This window comes from Lissotriton vulgaris, chromosome 10 (genome assembly GCF_964263255.1).
Source record: "Lissotriton vulgaris chromosome 10, aLisVul1.2, whole genome shotgun sequence".
In the NCBI taxonomy this organism is placed as follows: domain Eukaryota; kingdom Metazoa; phylum Chordata; class Amphibia; order Caudata; family Salamandridae; genus Lissotriton; species Lissotriton vulgaris.
Genome location: NC_141698.1, coordinates 266,335,997 through 266,355,912, shown reverse-complemented (window position 1 = coordinate 266,355,912; position 19,916 = coordinate 266,335,997). Strand labels below are relative to the sequence as shown.

At 47.7% G+C, this 19,916-nt stretch overlaps 1 protein-coding gene across 8 annotated transcripts in view; it reads left to right on the top strand.

Annotated features, from left to right (window-relative positions):
* The window catches only part of LOC147685095 (uncharacterized), a 402,851-nt gene that overhangs the window by 136,919 nt on the left and 246,016 nt on the right, over positions 1-19,916 (top strand). The window lies entirely within an intron of this gene.

The window sequence follows — 19,916 nt, the reverse complement described above, 5'->3', positions numbered from 1 at the left end:
AAGTCACTTAAAGCTTTATAATTGTTAAAGAAATGCAGCAAAAAACACGACAGGTTTTGAAAACATCATAGTTACTTTCACTGGAGTTTGTAAGGTACTTAGGGGCATATGTATCAAGCACTTTTTATGTTCGCAAACGGGCCGATTCTCCGAATCGGCCTGTTTGCGAACGGGAAAAGGCCTTTTGGGGTGTATCATCCCAAAAGGGCATAACAAATTAAAGAATCGCAAAATTTGCGATTCTCCATTTTGCAACTGCATTTAAGGAATCGCAAATTGCGATTCCTTAAATGCAATGTATAAAGCACAGAAAAAGTGCAATTTGGCCTTAAGGGATTGCAAATTACCACCAACTTCAAGCAACCACAGCCCGTGGAGGGAGTTGCGGTGGGGCGCCCTGCATCGCAAAAAGCAAAGCAGCCCGCGCTACAAAATTCGTTTTATTAATTAAATTGTTTACTTACCTCCAATTATCCATACTCCGGTTTTTAGCATCCCCCACCCTGCCCCTCCCCTGCCCCGCCTTTCGCCCCACCGCAGCTCTCTCCACGGGCCGTGGCTGACTTCAAGTTGGTGGTAATTTGCAATTTCTTTGGAAAATGCACTTTTTTGCATTTTGCAAAGTGCAATGTGGCACACATACATGCCCTTATTTCAGGGGTGCAACAGGGTGTCCTTTTGACACCCTGGCACGTTTGAAATTGCATTCTCAATTTGTGATTCTCTAATTGCGAATTGCAAATTGAGAATGTCTTCCAATTCATTCCTATGCGCCTCCTAGCTCATAGCAATGAATGGGAAGTTATTCCTTTATTGCGATTCGTAATTTGCTAATCGGAATTAAGGAATGCCAAGGAATTGCAAAATATTTGCGAATTTTTTATTACATCCCGTTTGGGATTCTCAAATAGCTATTCTCTAAAATTCGCTATTTGAGAATCGCAATGCCGGTGTTTGATACATATGCCCCTATATTCTGCTATAGATTCCGGATTCTACACAAAGTAGTCACTTAGGGCCTCATTACGATGCTGGTCGGATGAGTGTCCGACTGGCATCGTAGTGGACACGGGATCACGTGACAAGGAGTCGGCGGTCCTGCTACCTTGATTTTGATGCGACCACCTTGATGGCGGTCGGAAAGTTTATTTCTCCTGTTGTGTCTTGTGCTGTGGGCCACAGCACAAGCTGCAATAGGAAGAAGCATTGGCCATGCCAATCGGTTTCGCCATATTAGTGTATTATGAAAATATGCCCTTGGTGCAGTGCAGTGTCTGTTCCCGAGTGCCTCGAACCATGGCTGCAGCAGGGTCGGGTTGCTTCTGCATTCTGGTTTTGTATAATATTTGCTACCCCGGAACTAATTGCAGCAGCGCCCGCCCCAAATTCAGCAGCAATGTATTCTTCCTTCCGGCAGTATAAGCAGTAATTGTCCCGCCCCCTCCTTCCCCCCTCTATAGACGTCCTGGCAGTGTTTCTTGGACAGGACCTGGCCTCTTGTATTAGCAGAAGACAATTTCCAGCACTTAGAGGAAAATCCATGACTCTAATGAAAGCCTCCACGTGAGGGATTAGTGTTTCCGACGGAGTACAATAGTTGTCATGTGGGAGAGGGGGAGTTTGGCTGCTTTGCGGGGGTTTGTTCTACAGATGTATACATTCACTTGAAGTGATTACTTCACACTTCTCCCTTCATGAGATGCTGCCGCAAGCGGACTTAATGGAATCCTATGGAGACTAAAACAAATTAAAGGGTGAACGAGTTATTACGTTGTTGGAAAGCACACTTTCATCACAGCTTTAAAGTACATAAGGATCAAAATGCCATTAAAAGAAAACAGAAAACTGCAGAAGGCCCTAGAAAAAAACGACTACATTTTACACGCGACTTACGACTTAAGTAAAACCCAGGCAGGTTGGAGAAGGCTGCAGTGTCGGCACAAACAAGCATTGTCTAGTCAGGCGGGTGCAGCTTGTGCAAGGCATCGCGCGCATGCAACACAAAGAGGGCGTATTGCGCCACCAATCATGATGCAAACAAGCATCGAAAATGCAATAGGACTCAGATTTACCCTAGCCCTATTGCATTTTAAATGGAAGAGCGGGCACGAATGAAGGCACGAACGGGAGGGGGTGGGGGTGGGGGGTGGTTGTGACACAAAAAGTTACAGACTGCTGGAGGGAACGGGGAGAGAGAGGGAAACTAAAGGTTTTTCTAAGTAAAGGGGCTGATATCCTCGTAAGTGCAAAAATGACGTCAGGGCAGTCAGGAGGCGGGATAAGAATGCCAAAAAACAATCAAAATGCAGAATTTCTGATTGTAGCCAATCAAAGTTATGACCGGAAAGTGAGCGGAGCTTGCCTCGCTAGACTGGATACAGCATCTCCCAACAAGACAGCGCATGCGCTGCCTGGACGAAACCTAAAAATACACTTTTGAAACATCGTGTGGCTGGCACTAAGCGTGCCTTCCACATGATGCATGGATGGTTAAGGGGGCAACATAGGTGCACCCCAGGGCCTATAGCGGAGGGCTATGGGGGACAGGGACCATGCTAGGGGCCCCAGAAGACCCTTTCCGCCAGCCTTTTCATGGCAGAAGAACCAACATGAAAGGGCTGTTGTGAAGGTGCCTTGTAATCCCCACGGCAGTGCCTGAGTAGGCACCACCTCCATTTTGGGGATTACTATCCGCCCACTGCCTCAATGAGCATATTAAGACTGTCGGAGGTGGAGCGGATTCCCAGCACAGGCATTGGTCGGACTGCCTGTATCCTAATACAGATGTTGGACAGATGCCCCAGATGTCGGACGGACCGCCACCACCGAGCTGTCAGATACCCTTTTGCCGACATCTCAATGAAGCCTTTTAGTATTTTATTTTACTTAATAGATGTCCTCTTCTTTCCCCTTCATCTTCAATACCTTTCCCTTAGATTTATTTTTTATTCTTTCAGTATGTAAAGTATCTTGTTATAAGGTTTTAAATTACATAAATGATGGTTTATGTTGATTAATGTACCCCCAACTATACAGCTGGGAGTGCGTTCTTTGGATGAAAATTTGATCTGCAGAATATACTTTGACTAAAAATGGAAAAACTACTGATAACTATGTTATAATCAAATGTAATTTTAATTTTTATGAAGAAGAAGAAAATGCTTTATTCTGCCATAGGTCATTAAAGAAACACAATAAAACAATAAAAGCACGATACATTGATATTATAAATCAGTACAGCAAATGTAAAATATTGCATAAAAATGTTCCTCTGTTTGCCTGACTGCACAAAAGTCAATTTAGAATGCAAACCATAGACAAAAACCTAAATGGTCGGTCATGCCTAAAAATAAGGTTTATGCATATCATAATGTAAGCAATGACTTAAACTAAGAGCAATCGCATTGACCAAGTAAACAGTTGACAGTGTAAGAAAATACATCTATAAAATTCATTAGTTAACGTGTTAGCCTGCAAGAATAAAATTCATAAACCATTAGGCTAAAATATAACTCCATACAAATGACATAAGCTAGCAGATGGCGACAATGGCTCACTTGCGCAGCACTGGTGCACATGCAAGCCCTAAAGGGTTCCACAGGGCAAACACAATATATAAAGTGCAAGTGCTCTTTTAAACAGGCAAGAGGACAAGTTACATCCTGATCAAGCCCACTGTCTAGAACTCTAATATTATAGCAGAAGCCCAAGTCGCTTTCTAATCACAGCCACTGCCAGTAGGAATGTACCCAGAAAACAGTTAGTCTACTCGTCTTAGAGCTCAGGATTCAAAAAGCAAGCAATAAATGCCGCAGCCCCAGACTACTTCAATAGGGTTTCAGTCATTTTGATCGCGCTGAAGAATACAGCGGACAGCTAAACAATATATGTTGTATGATCTCTGCCCTACCCAGACATATGGAACATGATAGCTTCTCAATCGCCTCTGGCTCGACTTGTTCTATCTGTGCGTGTTTACTGTTCACCGCTAATATACCAACCCTAAATTTGATTAAAAGCCTCTTGGCCCACTGTGGAATAATCTCATCAAGGTCATCTTCAAACGGAGGGGAGGGTGTTATAGACAAGAACCTTCCAGTATGGCTGTCACTATCAGCTTTCCATATGCACTCACTTTTAATATGACCCCCAAAATGCTTTCTTCACAATCCTTCTGCCTTGATGGCAGACGGATTGGTCCACTGGGCTTCCAAACCTAGACTAAAGAACCAATTTTTAACATGAGCTATCCAAGGAACAATCATGTCCTTACCCAGAGGGATAATTTCACGAAGGCCTTGCCTGTACAATTCAAGCTCGGGCATGACCATAGCCTAACTTAAAATACCATGGATGTCAAAGCAGCTAGATCACTGATCCGCTTCAGAGCTAAGTCAAAATACAGAGGGACAAGTGGCGAGGATAGGGGGATGGATTATATGGACCTTTTAAAATGCTTTTCTAAAACTGTGAGAGTATCCAAAAGGACCAATGCCCCAAACCTCAACTCCATAAGGTGCAGCCGACTGGACTAAGGCCCACATGCATCATCCCGGGATTTTGCGAGTTCTAAATTGCGAAAAATAGCGATTCGCAATTTAGAATTCGCAAAACGGGATGCATGATTATTTTCGGTAAATTTATGCGATTCGGTAAAAATCGCAATTTTTACCGAATCGCATAAATTACCGAAATACAATTTGCGAATTCGCTATTCCCATTGGTTCCTATGGGCCTTTTGGCCCATAGGAAGCAATGGGAAGGCATTAGCAAATTGCGATTTTCACTTTGAAAATTGCAATTTGCTAATGCATTTCATGGGTGCAAAGGACCCCCCCCATGCACCCCTGAAATGTATTTTTCGCATCATGTTGCACACACACATGTCCTAAGGACATGTGTGTCCGTAACATGAATGTTTTAAAAATGCATTTTCTGCGCTTTTTACACTTTTTGCAAATTTACCGAGTGGTTCAACCACTCGGTAAATTTATCCCTCTAATTGCGAATTCGCAATTTAAAAAGTAATCATGCATTGCTTTTAAGAAATCGCAAATTTGCGATTTCTTAAAAGTAATCGCAATTTTAGAAATCGCAAAAATGTTGCGATTTCTAAAATTGCTTGATGCATCTCAAAAAGCATTTTTGCAATCGCAAACGGCCGATTTTAAGGAATTGCACCGTTTGCGACTCCAAAAATGCTTGATGCATGTGGGCCTATGACCTTATAGACCTTCATTACTAGAGAGACTGCTCTCTGGGTGGAATACAGGCACATCCTTCCAATTGCAGCTGATTTATAAAATAGCGCTGAACTTTTCAATGTGGGAAGACAATGTCATGGAGCCACTAAACCTTAAGCCGAGGTAATCAAAGTGTTTAATTTCCTTGAGTACCTCAGACCCCAATGTTAGGTTTCTACGGAAAGTTCTATGCAGCCTTAGAGTCATAAATGTGGTTTTTCCTTACGTTAATCTCAAACCACATATTACTACAGAACTCATGGAATTTGTTTAACAATTTCTGGATCCCCCACAGGTGTTCTGGAGATAAGAAGTGTGTTGTCAGTGAACAACAGGCCAGGAATGGGGACACCATCAAGTTTAGGAGCACCATTAATAAAATCATGAAAGTAATTAAATATGTCGTTAAGACAGAGGGAAAAAAGTGCTGGTGCACCCACGTGTGACACTAATCCTCTCTGTTAGTGCCACGTCCTTACCCAAACGCCGTTGGGCAAAGTAGTTCTTGTGTAACCTACCCAAGATGCCTGCCAGGGATGGAGGTGCCCCTATTGACCTGAGTGTGTCCCAAAGACTAGCTCTGGGAACCAGATCAAATGCTGCTCTCAGATCAATGAATGCAACATAAAAGTGGTTCTTTAAAATCTTAATATACTTCCAAAGTATCAATGAGAATCTAAACATTTGGTCCACCGTTCCTACCTTGGATCTGAGCCTGGGCTAGAATGGTGAGAGGACATTCAAATAAGTGGCCAACGCCTGGAGTTTGGCCAAACCCTGGCAGTAAAACACCTTCGGCAAGATGTCAATAAAGCTAATAGGCCTATAATTACTTGGGTCGGATCTGGCACCCTTTTTAAACATTTGAACAATCACTACTCCTCTCCATGAATTGGGGAGAAAGGCACCTGACATGAGGAATTGGACAGGATGTTAATGTATGAGGCCCATATCTTGATCTCGGAGTGGTATGAGTCGCCAGGAATGAGATCTAATTCGAGTGCTTTCCCTGGTTTCAGAGACAAAATCGCTTCCTTAGTCTCCGCTAGGTAAAATCTTTAGGGGAGTGGAGTTGGCCTAACGGCTAGGGCGGTCAACCTCAAATCTGGGGAACTGGATTTGAGTCTCAGCAAAAATGCACAACATCTTGTGATTCTGGGCAAATCACTTAATCTCCCTGTGCCTAACAAAAATAAATGTGTCCTCATGTAACGTAACTGGTGCTATGTTAAACGCTCTGATACCCGATTCTGGGTCAAGTTCGCGCTATATAAAACTCTGTAATTAAAAAAAAATAATAATATCAACTGTTGCAAAATCTGCATTAGCCAGTGAGTACAATGCAGGGCTAGGAGGCAACTGAGCTAGGGAGGGCGTAGAGTAAAGATCACTAAAATGTTTGCCCCAGATCTTTAGTTGAATGTGGTGCGCAGTTGGGGTTTGAACTTCTAAGCTACCATTGACAAATATATGCAACAAGCATTTACAATGCAACGGTTTCGCCTTTGTAAAAGTTAGAGCTATTGTCATTGTAAATGACAATTTTTTTTATTTATGTGTTGGTTTTGAAAACAGATAAATAAATGGCATTGTCATTTACAATGCCAATAGCTTAATCTTTCGCAAATGTGAGACCTATTGCATTTGCACCCACACGCACACACACACACACACACACACAGAGCCACCCACACAGAGCCACCCACACACACACAGAGCCACCCACACAGGAGTGAGGGCGGAGGGATGGAGGGAGAGAGCAGCGTGAATCTCTCCGAATCTAATGAAAGCCCTTCCTAAGCCTGATGTATTGCACCTGGCAGTCACTTGGTCTGCTCTAGCTATTGAATAATTGAAAGGGTCTGATCGGGGGGAGGGGGGAACCTTCCCGAGGAAGTGTCTCTACACATGTACATTTCCAGGCGGACCTGCTCGGCTCCCCCTCTCTGGAGCAGCTTTAAGTGTTCCACTCTTGGTTGTGTGTCTTTCCTTCCCTTGTTTATTCGTTTCCTGTCCCTTGCGCTCTTTCTATGGCGGGCGTTTTTGTGGCGGTGGGAGGCGCTGTCTCTTCTGGTGACCAGAGAGAGCAGACACGAGGGGCACAGATTGAGCGAGGAAAGAGGAGGGGTGAGAGGAAAAGAGACGGCAGGAGGGGAGAGAGAGTGAGAGAACGAGAGAAACCGAAACTGTAAGAGGGAAGAAAGAAAGCTGAGAGGGAAAGATGTGGAGAAAGCACAAGAGAGTGGGAGAGAGAGAGAGAGAGAGAGGGAAAGGGGACGGAGTAAAGGGGTAGCGGCGGGTCATGGAATGAGCCGAGAGGGCAAGAGGTACATTTGGAAGAGAAAAGCAAAAGAAAGATAGGGCGAGTACAATGTATCAATGGAGGATGTGAGAGGATGGGAGGGAGAAAGGAAAGGAGGGGGCATCCGAAATGGAGAGGAGTGTGTGAGGACAACGGTGAGCGGGCAGGAGGGACGGCGAATGGAGGAGGTTGAGCTGTGTAGGGTGCGAGGAGAAGAAAGAGAGGGAAAGGCAGAGCGGGGAACCAACAAGGAAATATAGGGGAAACGCGAGAGGGGACGGCTGGGGCAGAGGGGTGAGTGAGGGCAGAAGAGAGGGAAGGTAGGGGGACATTTAAAAAAGTGTGAACGGGACTGATGAATTGGGAGGAGCTGGGGAGGGAGTCTTATGGGTGAAAAAGACGCGAGGGACAGATAGGAAAGAGGACGAGAGAAGAGAGCCAACGGCGGGCAGAGGATGGGGATGGAGTGAAGACAGGCAGGAAAGGATCACCAGGGAAAGAAGAGAGGACCTCGTGACCCGTGATCATTTCCTTATTTCCCCGCACCAGAATTACCATGACCTGCCTGGGATCCTGGTTATTAGGGGACAGGAAAGTAACAGCAATTCGGAGTTTTGGAGAAACAACATACGGAAATCGGATTTACTGTGCCGATTTTACGCTTTTGCCCAGGTGCTGCATTGAGACTCTGCGCGCGAGCAGGAGGTGAAACACCGTGGAACTCCAGTGTTGCCTCACACTTCTAACATTTGTATATATTTTCCATATGATGAGCGAGGCAACACATATCTCATTAAAAGTGTCTCGAATCGCTGCACCCATCATATTTAGGATTATTTTCTTGCAGGACAATTTGTGCAAATAGTAATAGAATAAAATAGCCGCTATTTGTCCACAGTAATACAAAATGCTCTATACTGGAAAACAGAAAAATATGATACGATATGGTATAGCCGAAGAGTTTTATTTGTTTTTTAGGTTTGGAAAATACACTTAAATCGGTTGACTAATACATCAATTTATCGGCAATTTTTTTGTGTCAGACTAATGGTTTCAGTCCCTGTTTGTCTTTTGGCTTTGATGGTGGCTATTTTTCTCACCCAGCCCGATTTGTGACGCAGGGGTGAAATAAGCTTCTGGATTTTTTTTTGTATAGAAGGCCGCAAAAAGAAAAACGTTTAAATACTTTATTCTGCTACTAAAAATGGGGAAAATTATAGGAAGCTGCTCTGGAGATTTCGACGTTAATTTTAACGTTGTAATAGCAAAGTAATGACCTTATTGATTTGTTTGTATATGTATGTACTCACGTTTGCCTTGTTTGTGTGTGTCTACTGCCTCAGTTATATACGTTTCATAATACAGTTTTGCAGCCTGTCCGTTCCTGTGATTAACAGGTGTTATTACTCAATTTAAGAATACGCTGAGAGCTGAAAGAACGGCTTTTCAGATACTGCATATTCTCCGAAACTGCATATTACATTTGAAGTTGGGATGTAACCATTTCATAAATGCAAGAAAATCAGTAAAACAACATCTTCTTAAAACTGCACTTTATGTACCAACCTCGGAAGAATGGAAGGTTGAGTTGGCCTTGCTGGGATATCAGCCCGTGACCTGCAGGTCGCAGCAGATGTCAGTGCCAGTTTGACTCAATGAGCCCTCTTGAGAACTCTATGTGGGGGGTGTACTGTGGTGTATACAGTTTGCTTGATCAAGAATCTCACCTAACCTGGATAACTTGCCCTCTCTCTTCCTCGATAATATAGATAGATATATAGTTGAAAATGAAGAGCCATGCTGTTTATTTTGGAGATGTCATGAGCCCTGGGAGGCCCTGCAGCTGCCTCAGAGCGCATGGTTGCCCCTCTCATTAAATGCATCAGAGCTTTGCTTATGTTTATATGTTTAGAACCCGGGTAGACACAGTGACCCGGCCCTGCACTCCACAACCATCCTTGCATGACCCCTGGTTAGGAGTCTTGCAGCAGGGGGGAGGGGGCTCGGCTCTGCAGAGACGAGGCCTGTGTTCCCAGGGTCCGGCCTCCGTGGATTTGTGGTTGAAAAGTTCCTTGGTGGCTGGGTTGGTGCTGGTGTAAAAAGTGATTTACACAGGTCCTGGGCACTATAGCAACGAGGCACTGAGAGCAAGATCTCCTACATGCACAGTGTCATGTTTACCTGTGTGATTGTACATGTTTTAAATCACTCGCCTCAGATCCTAAAGGTGGTATTGACCTTTTCTTTACAGAAAAAGTACTCATTTGCACCAAAACTCATTTTTTCACTCGCCCGCTTCTTTGTACCCTAGCTAGTTATATTGTTCGTCTAGACTAAATACAAATAAATTAGGATAAACTAAATATGTATTTACTATATTCATTAATATGTAGAAGTTCATTCAGAATGAATGGTCTTTAATACATCTAGGTGCCTTACATTAGTTTTAATAAAATACACAGAGTTGAACTGGGTCACGGAGGCGGCAGCAGACACGATAGATGTCCCCTTTATTTAGCTCTCTATGTGGGGGTGGTGGTGCCCCTGCGCCCCCTCCACAGGCAGGCTCGTGTGCCCCTTCTGGCTTCTGCCCCTGTTCCCCGGCAGCCCCCTCCACAGGCAGGCTCGTACGCCCCTTCTCCTGGCCATGCCTGAACCGACTCCGCTCCCGGGAAAGTGGCCAGTGATTTATTTGGTTGCATTTTCGATTTCTCTGGTCGGCTCTCCTTTCTCCTCCTTTCAGCAGAGATGTCAGCTGTTATTACTCGGCATCGATCTCTTTGCAAAGTGAGAAGTGAACTAAAATTAATGTCAATTCCACTGGCCGGATCAATAGCCGGAGTTATTTTAATCTGGATTTGCACGAAGTGCTAAATTAAAAAGATTCGGCGTGCATGACGGGAGCTGGGGTTAGCCCGTCCTTAACCCCCTGCCACATTAGAGGTGTCATGGGGGCCCCTACCCTCGGTCTGTCTCGCTGCCCTGCAGCCGGACCCCAGCTGCCCTGCTCTGAGGACCCGGCCCTCTTGTGCAGTCGGGCGGTGTCATGTGTGAAACATGACGGCCGACCTGGTCCTGCCTTCTTCAGGAAGAATCCGTGGGAGGATGCGATGGAGGCCGGTGGGTCTATTGCTGGCCTCATGAGATTTTCTAAGTTTAGACCCCTGGTTAAGGCAGAGCCCGTCCCGTTGGGCGGGGGTGCTGAACTTAAAGGGTGTTAAACGTTTTGCTTATCTGCATACACAAGCAACGAGAGAATGCCCGTATGTCCATCCATCCATCCATCTATCTCATTCTCACTCTTTCCCTCGGTATCATTCTCTTTCTGCCTCCGTCTCTTCCTTTTTCGGCGATGTGTTTCTCAATGTGTCTTTCCTCTGTGAGAGTGTTTGCTTCTGGGGGCTGCGAGTGACCAGTCGTGTCCCCGCCGCTCTTGTATTTGACATTTCTACATCTCCCCGTGCTCCTCACAGGCGTGGATCTTACACTACTCCTGTGATCTTAGCCATAGGGCGCGCTTCACCGTCTGTCAGTGCACCGTACAGAGATTGTCACATTTGTAATCTCACCCAAGCACATGTGACGTGCGGAGATGTGTCCAGCTGCCTCCCGAATAAGCCCGTGGACAACCTCCAAAAGCGCCTAACAGAGCCTACCCCGGCAGTGGTAAAACAAGAGAAATATACCGCGTCTAAACGACGTGAAGCGCAGGTCTGATTGTGAAAAGGGAATAGCGTCTGCAACAAAACCCCAAATAAAGCAGAAGCAACGTAAGTGAAGTCATAAAGTGGATAACACGGTTTCTAAACAACAATAACACATCGGAATCAGAACATCTCCCAGCCCCTGAACGAGAGCTCCGAAGATCGTGCCTCAAACAGGGCTGCTCCAAGATCTGGTAGAAACTATTAGGACATGAGCTGGTGGCGAGCAGAAACTTCTGGCCTCAGACCCAGCTGAAAGACACCTTTAAAGCACGCGTGGCAGTTGGAAAGGCGATGCTTGTGCCGGGAATGCACCCGTTCTTCCTCAGGAGCTAGTTAAAGCGCTCATCTTTAGCAGAAGTCTGTGAGCGAAAGGTGTCGGGTTTGCAACTCGCCTCGCCTTTTGCTTGTGATTACAGGCACGCGCGTGCCAGGCTATGCACGGCCCGTGCAAGAAATGCCACCTAAGAACGAACGCAGCCTTGGCATAGAGCAGGCTGGGATGTTTGCGAAGCGCCCTCTTCCCCCTCGCCCACCCCCCTCTGCTCATGCAGGCTAAGTGGCCAGCACCCCAGGACGACAGCAGTCGGAAGTGCTGCTAACATGTTGTGCTAAATGTTAATGGTTCATCGGAGGCGGCTTACAAATCTATTTAGGAGCGCCGAGTGGCACCGCAGATCCATTCTCCAGAGATGTATCGTGAGCTGTGCACCCGAGGGGGCAGCAGCGGGGGGAGCCCGGATACGGGCACACGGCAGAAAGGCTGCCAGCCCCCTGCGTGGGATCAACAGAGTGTACAAACACGCTGCACACAGCTGTGCGACTGGCTGCTGGGATCCGCGGCTCTGCGCTGACACTACTCTGCATATGACCTGCGTTTGCAGACACATCCGTACACTTCAGTGTCTCGTTGTTTACACGGTGTTCAGCTTTCCTCGGCGGATAAAGGACCTGAAGCGTGGTGAGATACACGAATCTGCCCAGGATCCCACAAAGTGGTGTCCCAGGGGAGCTGGGATTAGAGCCCCAGCCTTTGATTCACATTCCATCCTCGATGCAAATCTCCTCAGCTCCCTCGTCTGTGTAGCGGCCCTCTGTTTCTCTGTGTGCTGGGTGCCGTTTCTTTCACGGTACAGAGTGTCTGTTAACGGTGTAAGAAGCACGAACATTTTCGCAATATTTACATTACAATTCTGCTGTGTGAGTTGTCATTTAAAATACTATTTTGGTTCTGACGGCGACGCCATTACGCAACCCTTCGCTCGAGTTTTCATTTCCTTTATTGATCCGACTCGTTGGCTCCTTCTGAAGCTGGTTTGGAAGGCTGGTCATTACCTTGAAAGGGGGGCTGCAACCACCACACGGCAACAGTGGTGACGCTGCGCCGCACGGGCCAATCCCGTCGCGGCGTTTGGTGAGGGGGCTCGGCTCTCCCGTCCAATCGGAGAGCAGCGGGCTCGTTTTCGGTCGCGTTGGTACCAGCAAGGTACGGGGCCCTTGTGGGCGCTCGCAGACGCCATGTTTCTGTAATAGGTGCTCGGAAGTGCATAACAAGCCTGTACCTGGAGTACCAGAGGAAGCTACGGGATACCACAATTTGTGAGGACACGGGGGGCGGGAGAGGACGAGGGGGGTTGGAGGGGGGCGGGAAAGGACACGGACGTCGGGAGGGAGGCGGGAAACGTGGGGACGGCGGGAGGAGGGACACAAGGCAGGACAGCAGCAAGCACGGCCCGGCCGGACCAGATTCGGGGGCGTTCCCGGCGTCGCGTGACGTCGGCAAAAGCCAAAGAATCTCGGGAACGCCCCCGAGTCTCCTCCGGCCATGACGGACGCCTCTCTGTTCCAATGGCTAGCCTCCATTTATGGAGCTAGCCAATGGGACGGGGGGGGCGTATTCCAGAGTCACTACTGCAATCAAGAGATTTCTCTGGAGGCGGAGCCTAAAGGCTCCGTTCCCCAGCGAAACCTAAAAAGGAGGAAACTGCCTTCCTTTAGGAAGCTTCTAACAACGATGCCAATTTTGCTCATCTCAACTCTTCTTAATGGCCTCTAACACCATTTATATGAATTCCATGCCTCACAAATCTGCTCGGGTCATAAAGATTTAAAAGCAGTCAGTAGACATGATTTAACCAGTCTGCTGCCTTTAGAGAACCAGGGGGAAGATTCAAAGGTGGCTTTCTTAAGGTTGCCGACATCCACCTCCACCTCAAAGAGGCGACTTAAGGTGGTGACAAAGTGGCCAAGGATAGTGGTAATGGGAATATTGTCTTTATCAACATACTCATATGGAGAAAGAACTATGGGTCATATTATCAAGAAAGGGCGATACATTATCGCTGCTTTTATCGACAGAACACTGCAGCTAAAGCGGCGATAATGGGCTTTTAAATATGTCCTTGTGAATTCCCATAGAAGCCCAGGTTAACACCAGAAACTGGGCTTCTACGGGAATTCACAAGGGCATATTATCAAGCCCATTATCGCCGCTTTAGCGGCAGTTTCCTGCTGATAAAAGCGGCGATAATGTATCACACTTTCTTGATATTATGGCCCTACATTGTATAGGTTGTAAATAGAGACTCTCTGCTGCGTAAGCCAGCCAAATACCAAGAGAGAATCTGCAGTTGTCCCACAGGTCTTGATTGTTTTAGTGCAGTACCAGAGGGTTTGTCCCTACTCTCAGGAGCAGCATCTGTCTCTGCTACCATCGGAGATGACAAAACTATGGGGACAGCCTCTATGGGCACTCCGACAGAAGTAGCTTTGGCAACTACAAACAAGTCCTAGAAGCAGGTGGGGGTGCTAGGTGGTGCATGAACAACATGGCCGCACTGCTGTGAGGCTCTGGCTGCCCAGCAGCAATATCCTGCCAAATATCCTGCCCTCGTCTACCTGTATTGTCACTGAACCGAGCTGATTGCCCATGACTCCTTCCGTCACCCACTACTGGCAAAATTAGTGCAATACGGGGCCCCGAGACTGCGCAGGAGCCTGTCGCCTTGGCAAAACAGGATCGCCGCTGTGGGCTGCTCGCTGCCTTACCCGCCTCCATTTCTAACGGAGCCCCCGGCGCCCGCGTGGGGACAGGGCCACTCCAGCGGGCTCGCGCTGTGGTGAAGTGCATCGCCCCACAAGTAATTCTGGGGCTTTTATATCCCACAATGCTGCACGCTGCAATGCCGAGCGCGAGCACGGCGATTTGAAGCTGCCACGTATAGGCCCTGAGGAGACCCCTGCTGTGTGGGCCTGCAGTCACCCCATTTTCCGCGGCCCTGTTGCATACTACCGCTCTCCTCAGAACAACTCCGGAGCGGACAGCCCCTCGGCGCTACATGCTGGCTGTGGCACTGCTGGGCACTGAGGTGGAGGAATACAGCATGACTTGGCCTTAGTGCCTCCAGAGGGCCCTCTCAATCCCTGTGGCCCTGGCAAACGAACACCCCCTCCCACATTGATATCTGATCCATATCCAGTGGAACTGGTGTACCTACAGAGAGATGTTCTCCCATGTAGAGCTGACTGGTGGACATTAACACGTGTCTAGTCAATCTGCACTTACAACCCAGGGGATGTGTTTGTGATTTGGCGCCTGCAAGAGAATGCATTGCGCCCTAAGGATTGCATGCTCACTCCTGGCTGGACATTATAGAGTGCATGCTCCCTGTCTACTGGGTACTTGATTGCGTGAGATACCCCAAAGTCACTATATGACCTGGATGAACTACATTTATACGACAATATGGATAGACACAGATGCAGTGACAAGCCTGTGCATCATTATAAAAACCTTGCTAATATCAGGCCTGCAGTCCTTTGGTCCCATTGAGCTACAGGATTCCCTTTGCTGCATCCCTGAAAAACGCTGCATCACTGGTTGCTTAGACTGTCGCGCCTGAGGCTTAGACAAGCTTATAGCAACCTTGCACTGAGCCCACCATGGGGAAAGCGGACGGCAAGCAGTCAAAGCTGCCCTTTGAGGCTCAGAAAAATGTCATGCGATCTAGCCCAGATGACCCAGATGGTGCAGGCGCAGAATGGATGCATGATCCAGAAGCCTCCAGAGAGATGATGTCAAAGCCCTTCTACTTGTCGTGCAGCAAAGCCTCACATCTATTGAATCTAAAATGGACTTCATGAACACTCAAATGGACTCATAGTCCATAAACTGGACAAACATGAAGAAAGGATAGTGGAGGCTGAGAACTGCAATCTCAGACAGTGACGACAATGCGATCCAAATGCAAAAACATATTGCTCAAATGGATAAGGTCCTGAAGGTCATCCGCAAAGAATGAAGACTTGGATGCACGCAGTAGGCGTAATAATGTACGCATTATTGGATTTACGGAGAGCACCAATACTGGAAGGATGGAGGATTTCGTTGAACGTCTACTGCGTGACACCCTTGGAGATGAGGCCTTCTCACAACACCTGACCATAGAACAGGCACACCACTCCTTGGGCCCCAGGCCTCCCCCGGGAAGTCAGCCGTGCCCAATCATCGCTCGCTTCCTTAATTATCGGGACAGCGACGTGCCCTTGAGTTTGGCCCGAGAGAAGCGCCATTTGAACTTTGAGGGGAATGACTTCACCATATACCCTGACTTTACTTCTACAGTACAAGAGGCAAGTAGGACATTTGTTCCAGTATAGCTGAAGCTGGGCAAAGCACAAATTGACTATGCACTCCTGTATCCTGCGCACATGCGCATCACGCATCAGGGCAGACAACACTTCTTCACTACTGCACAGCAGGTGGAGGATTTCCTCAAGCGAGTTAAAAAACAGACTTCTCCTCTTATGTCAGAGGGCGCTCCATCCAGATCCCCCTCGCCAACACAGGAATGAGCGGAGAGACTTTAACCCTATCAGATTTGTCATGTGATGTTGCAAATGTCTATACTCCCTACCCACTCAGTGGGACAAAGGGATTACCAACTGGTTTCAGGACTACTTACTGGACTAAATGCCCAACATACACTGAGCTTTGATAACATTGCTGCAATCCTGCATTCAGATAAGTTGATTGTATTGTGGGGAGGCGGAGGGAGGTGAAGAAACACAGTAGTTAATGGGACTATGTATGGACTAAATTGGGCTACACCCCCCCCCCTCCTGACTATATCTGGTCTACTTTAACATCTGTTGGGAGGAGAGAACCTTGTGTTCCCCATATTGTACCCCCCAAGGGTGTTCCCCTCGCAACTTGGGTCCTAATAGTTCTACGTTTTTACTCTGTTTAATGGGAGGGGATGGGCGTACAGATACCAGCATGATTGCTGTTGTGGGTGGTGGGGGAACCGAGATTTGGGAATGTTGGCAAATGGTTTTTGTAAGACACATGTTGATATGGAAAGATCTGTTGATACACGCACAGTACACTTTAGGCAGCGGAAACTCTGCATATCTCGATAGCCTTCATGTGATACTTCCCCTATGACTCAGGATGCTGAAATTCTGAAAATACGCTTCTTGACGTGGAATATTAGCGGTCTGGGGACCCTCGTAAAATGTAGGCAGATATTGGCAAACCCAGATAGACACAATATACACATTGTTATGTTCCAGGAAACACACTTTAACCCGGCACCTCCTCCATTTTTGTCGACAAATGGGCCATGCATAAGGTGTTTTCATTATTACTCTTCATACTCTAGGGGCACTGCAGTCCTGATAGAAAAAGGCTCCTAATAATTACTGACGGCATGTCCTCAGATAAGAACGGGAAATACTGGCGGAGCTTGCAGGTGCCGAAAATGGCTGCCTAGTAGAGAAGCTCCGCATTTCTCACTAACTATCCTTCAATTATCCTGCTTTCGCATCGGACAGCACTTCACGCGAATTGCAGCAACCTGTGGAGGAAGTTATCCGCTGCCTGCAGGTGTTTCCTGACTGCGCTGGGTTGCAGGCTACTCGGGAAAATGCTGGAGGTGACGCCGTGAGTGGACTGGGCCGCCCATCCCTGAGCTCGCCTCACTGACTTGCCGTCCGGAAGTGCATCTCTGCCGGGTCGTGGCACCAGAAGGAGCAGGTCGGAGCTATTGGCTGCGTGCAAAGCCCAGGACGCTGCGGACGATTTTGGCCACCGGTGCACCGTATGTGACGTCCTGCCCTGGTCCAAGGGGGTGTACTGGGACGCACTGGCGAGACTACTGGAAGGGTCACGTTCATCAGAGTGGCTTTGGCGACAGCAGCAGAGGGCAAGCGAATTCCGCCCTGAGGTGGGGAAAACGAGACGCTGCATCCTTGCCCGGCGGAGCGCTCTGCTTTTTGGGGGCACTGCTGCGTAACTGTGTAGCTTACTCCCTCCATCAGGCACCACCTGAATGTTGCATTGAGAAGGGTGTGACCCGCTGCTGGCAGTGTACATTAGGTCATGTTGTGAGGTGAGCAGACTGGAGGACTATATAAAACTACCCCCTTTGGCCTTTCTCCCCTTAAGCAGTCAATCAATCGGTTTGGCTGCTGGTTCTGCTCCTCACAGTTGCCAAACACATTCTTACAGCGTTTTGTCACCACGACTGGTCCTCCTGGAACCTGCTGATTTGCTGCACGTGACACGGTGTTGCTGGGTACTCACATTGTTTGGTGGGTTCGCCTTGTTGTGCTAGCCCCTGGTGCCCATATAACGGTCGTCACTTATATTGGTGGATTAGGGGCCCTTGAAGTTGCCAGGTGTGCTCGGCTATCATCTCAGTGCGCGACGTGGTGACCTGTGGAGGTATACGGACCTTCGCCTCCTGTCTAATATCCGCTGCAACATACGCTATTGCTGGCTGTTGGTGCGCTAATACTTCTTGACCCAGAGTGCTCTCTTGCTGCGGGCAGCAATGGGAAGAATGGACAAAACGTAACAGAAGCTATCTTTTGAGCAGCGCAAGCCTAGAGAACGCGTGCAGTCAGCTGATGATCGAGAACAAGACGATGAGCGTGAACAGGGGTAACAAGCTGGAAACATCAAGGACATGCTTGCCTCGATGGAAAAGGGCCTGCAAAACACAGACACGGTCTTGGGAACGAAGATTGATTCACTTTCCTATCGCATGGACTGGATGTCCGAGAGGCTCGATAAGCAGGTGGAATGCATTGATATGGCAAAAAGGCGTACCACTGAAGTAGAAGAGGCACAGACTGAAACGGTCTCAAGCCAGAAATGCATGGATCAGATGCTACAAGTTCTACAGGACAAGACTGACGACCTAGAGGCGAGGTCTCGAAGATGCAACCTACGAATTACTGGCCTGCGGATTCAACAGCTACTGGTAATATGGAGCAATTCGTAGAAAAACTACTGGTCACGCTTCTGGGTCCTGATATATTCTCGTACATGTTTGCGGTTGAGCGAGCGCATCACTCCTTGGGCCCGCGCCCTGCTCCTCGTGCCCCTCCACGGCAGATAGTACCTAAGTTGTTAAATTACCATGATAGAGATGCAGCGTTAAGATCAGCTAGAGAGAAACAAACTTTGCGATATGAGGAATCTGAGCTTGCTTAATTTCCAGACTTTACTATGAAAGTGCCGGAGGCGAGGCGCCAGTTTGTGCCACTAAAAAAGCAGCTAAGAGAACGAAACATTGACTATGCAATGATGTATCTGGCACTCCTGCGCATCAAGAGGCAGGGCAGGTCCCACATCTTTATGGACCCCCAAGTTACTCCAAAAGGCCATGAAAGACTGGACCAGGGAACAGCGGCACAGTCCAGGCAGAGAGGCCTCGGCTGGAGCAGTTGGCAGCTTCATGGAGGAGCGGGACTGATATCTGCTTGTTCCTGACACAGATATGACTCATGTCTTTGAGGGGGGATAGTAGTTTATTATCATTGTTTATTAACGATACTGGCAGCCGGGGAACATTTGGAGGCGACTTGGGAGGATTGCTGTTTTTATAAGGCATACTCCAGTGGTAATATTTTTGGAATACTGAGGATGTTGCGAAATTGAAAACTTCGGTTTCATTGTTATGTTATGTGAGGTGGGGGCGTGTGTCCTTTGCTAAAACTTACAAGTTGCATGTGAGAGTGCGGAGGGCTGTTATTTGTTGTCCAGTAAGTAGACAGGGCATAGTCGGCAACCTCCGCTATGAGTGTAATCCACACCAGGGGGAATTGTTTTAGCTGCTTCTTGGTGGGAGGGACTGTTGCCATTTGGCCTGAAGCAGCGTAATGTATGTTCAGTTTCAGGGGGAGTTATGGGTATTTTTTTTGTCAGGTCCTGGTTGGGGTTGCCTTGATGTGGGTGGGGAATGGGGGGTTATTGAGACTCAGACGTTATATTGTACTTGAACTTGGGCGATCACACTTGCTATGTGGTACCACAGTTGCACACACTACTGTGATTTGGCAATGATGACCGATCCTGAGCCACAACCAGATGGTGGCGATCAAACTCCTCAAGCAGACACACTTAGAGCACTCACATGGAACGTAAGAGGACAGAATGACCACAGGAAAGTCATTTCTTATCTGACGAGGCATCATATAGATGTGGCCCTCCTACAGGAAACACACCTCCCTCTCTCTTCTTCCATGCTGCGTACTAAGGGCTTGCTAGGCAACATTCATGCTGCGGGTTTCACCACATACACGCAGGGCGTGTTTACATGTGTAAACCCTAAATCTGCATTAACTATTCACCCTTTGCACACTGATACTGAAGGCAGA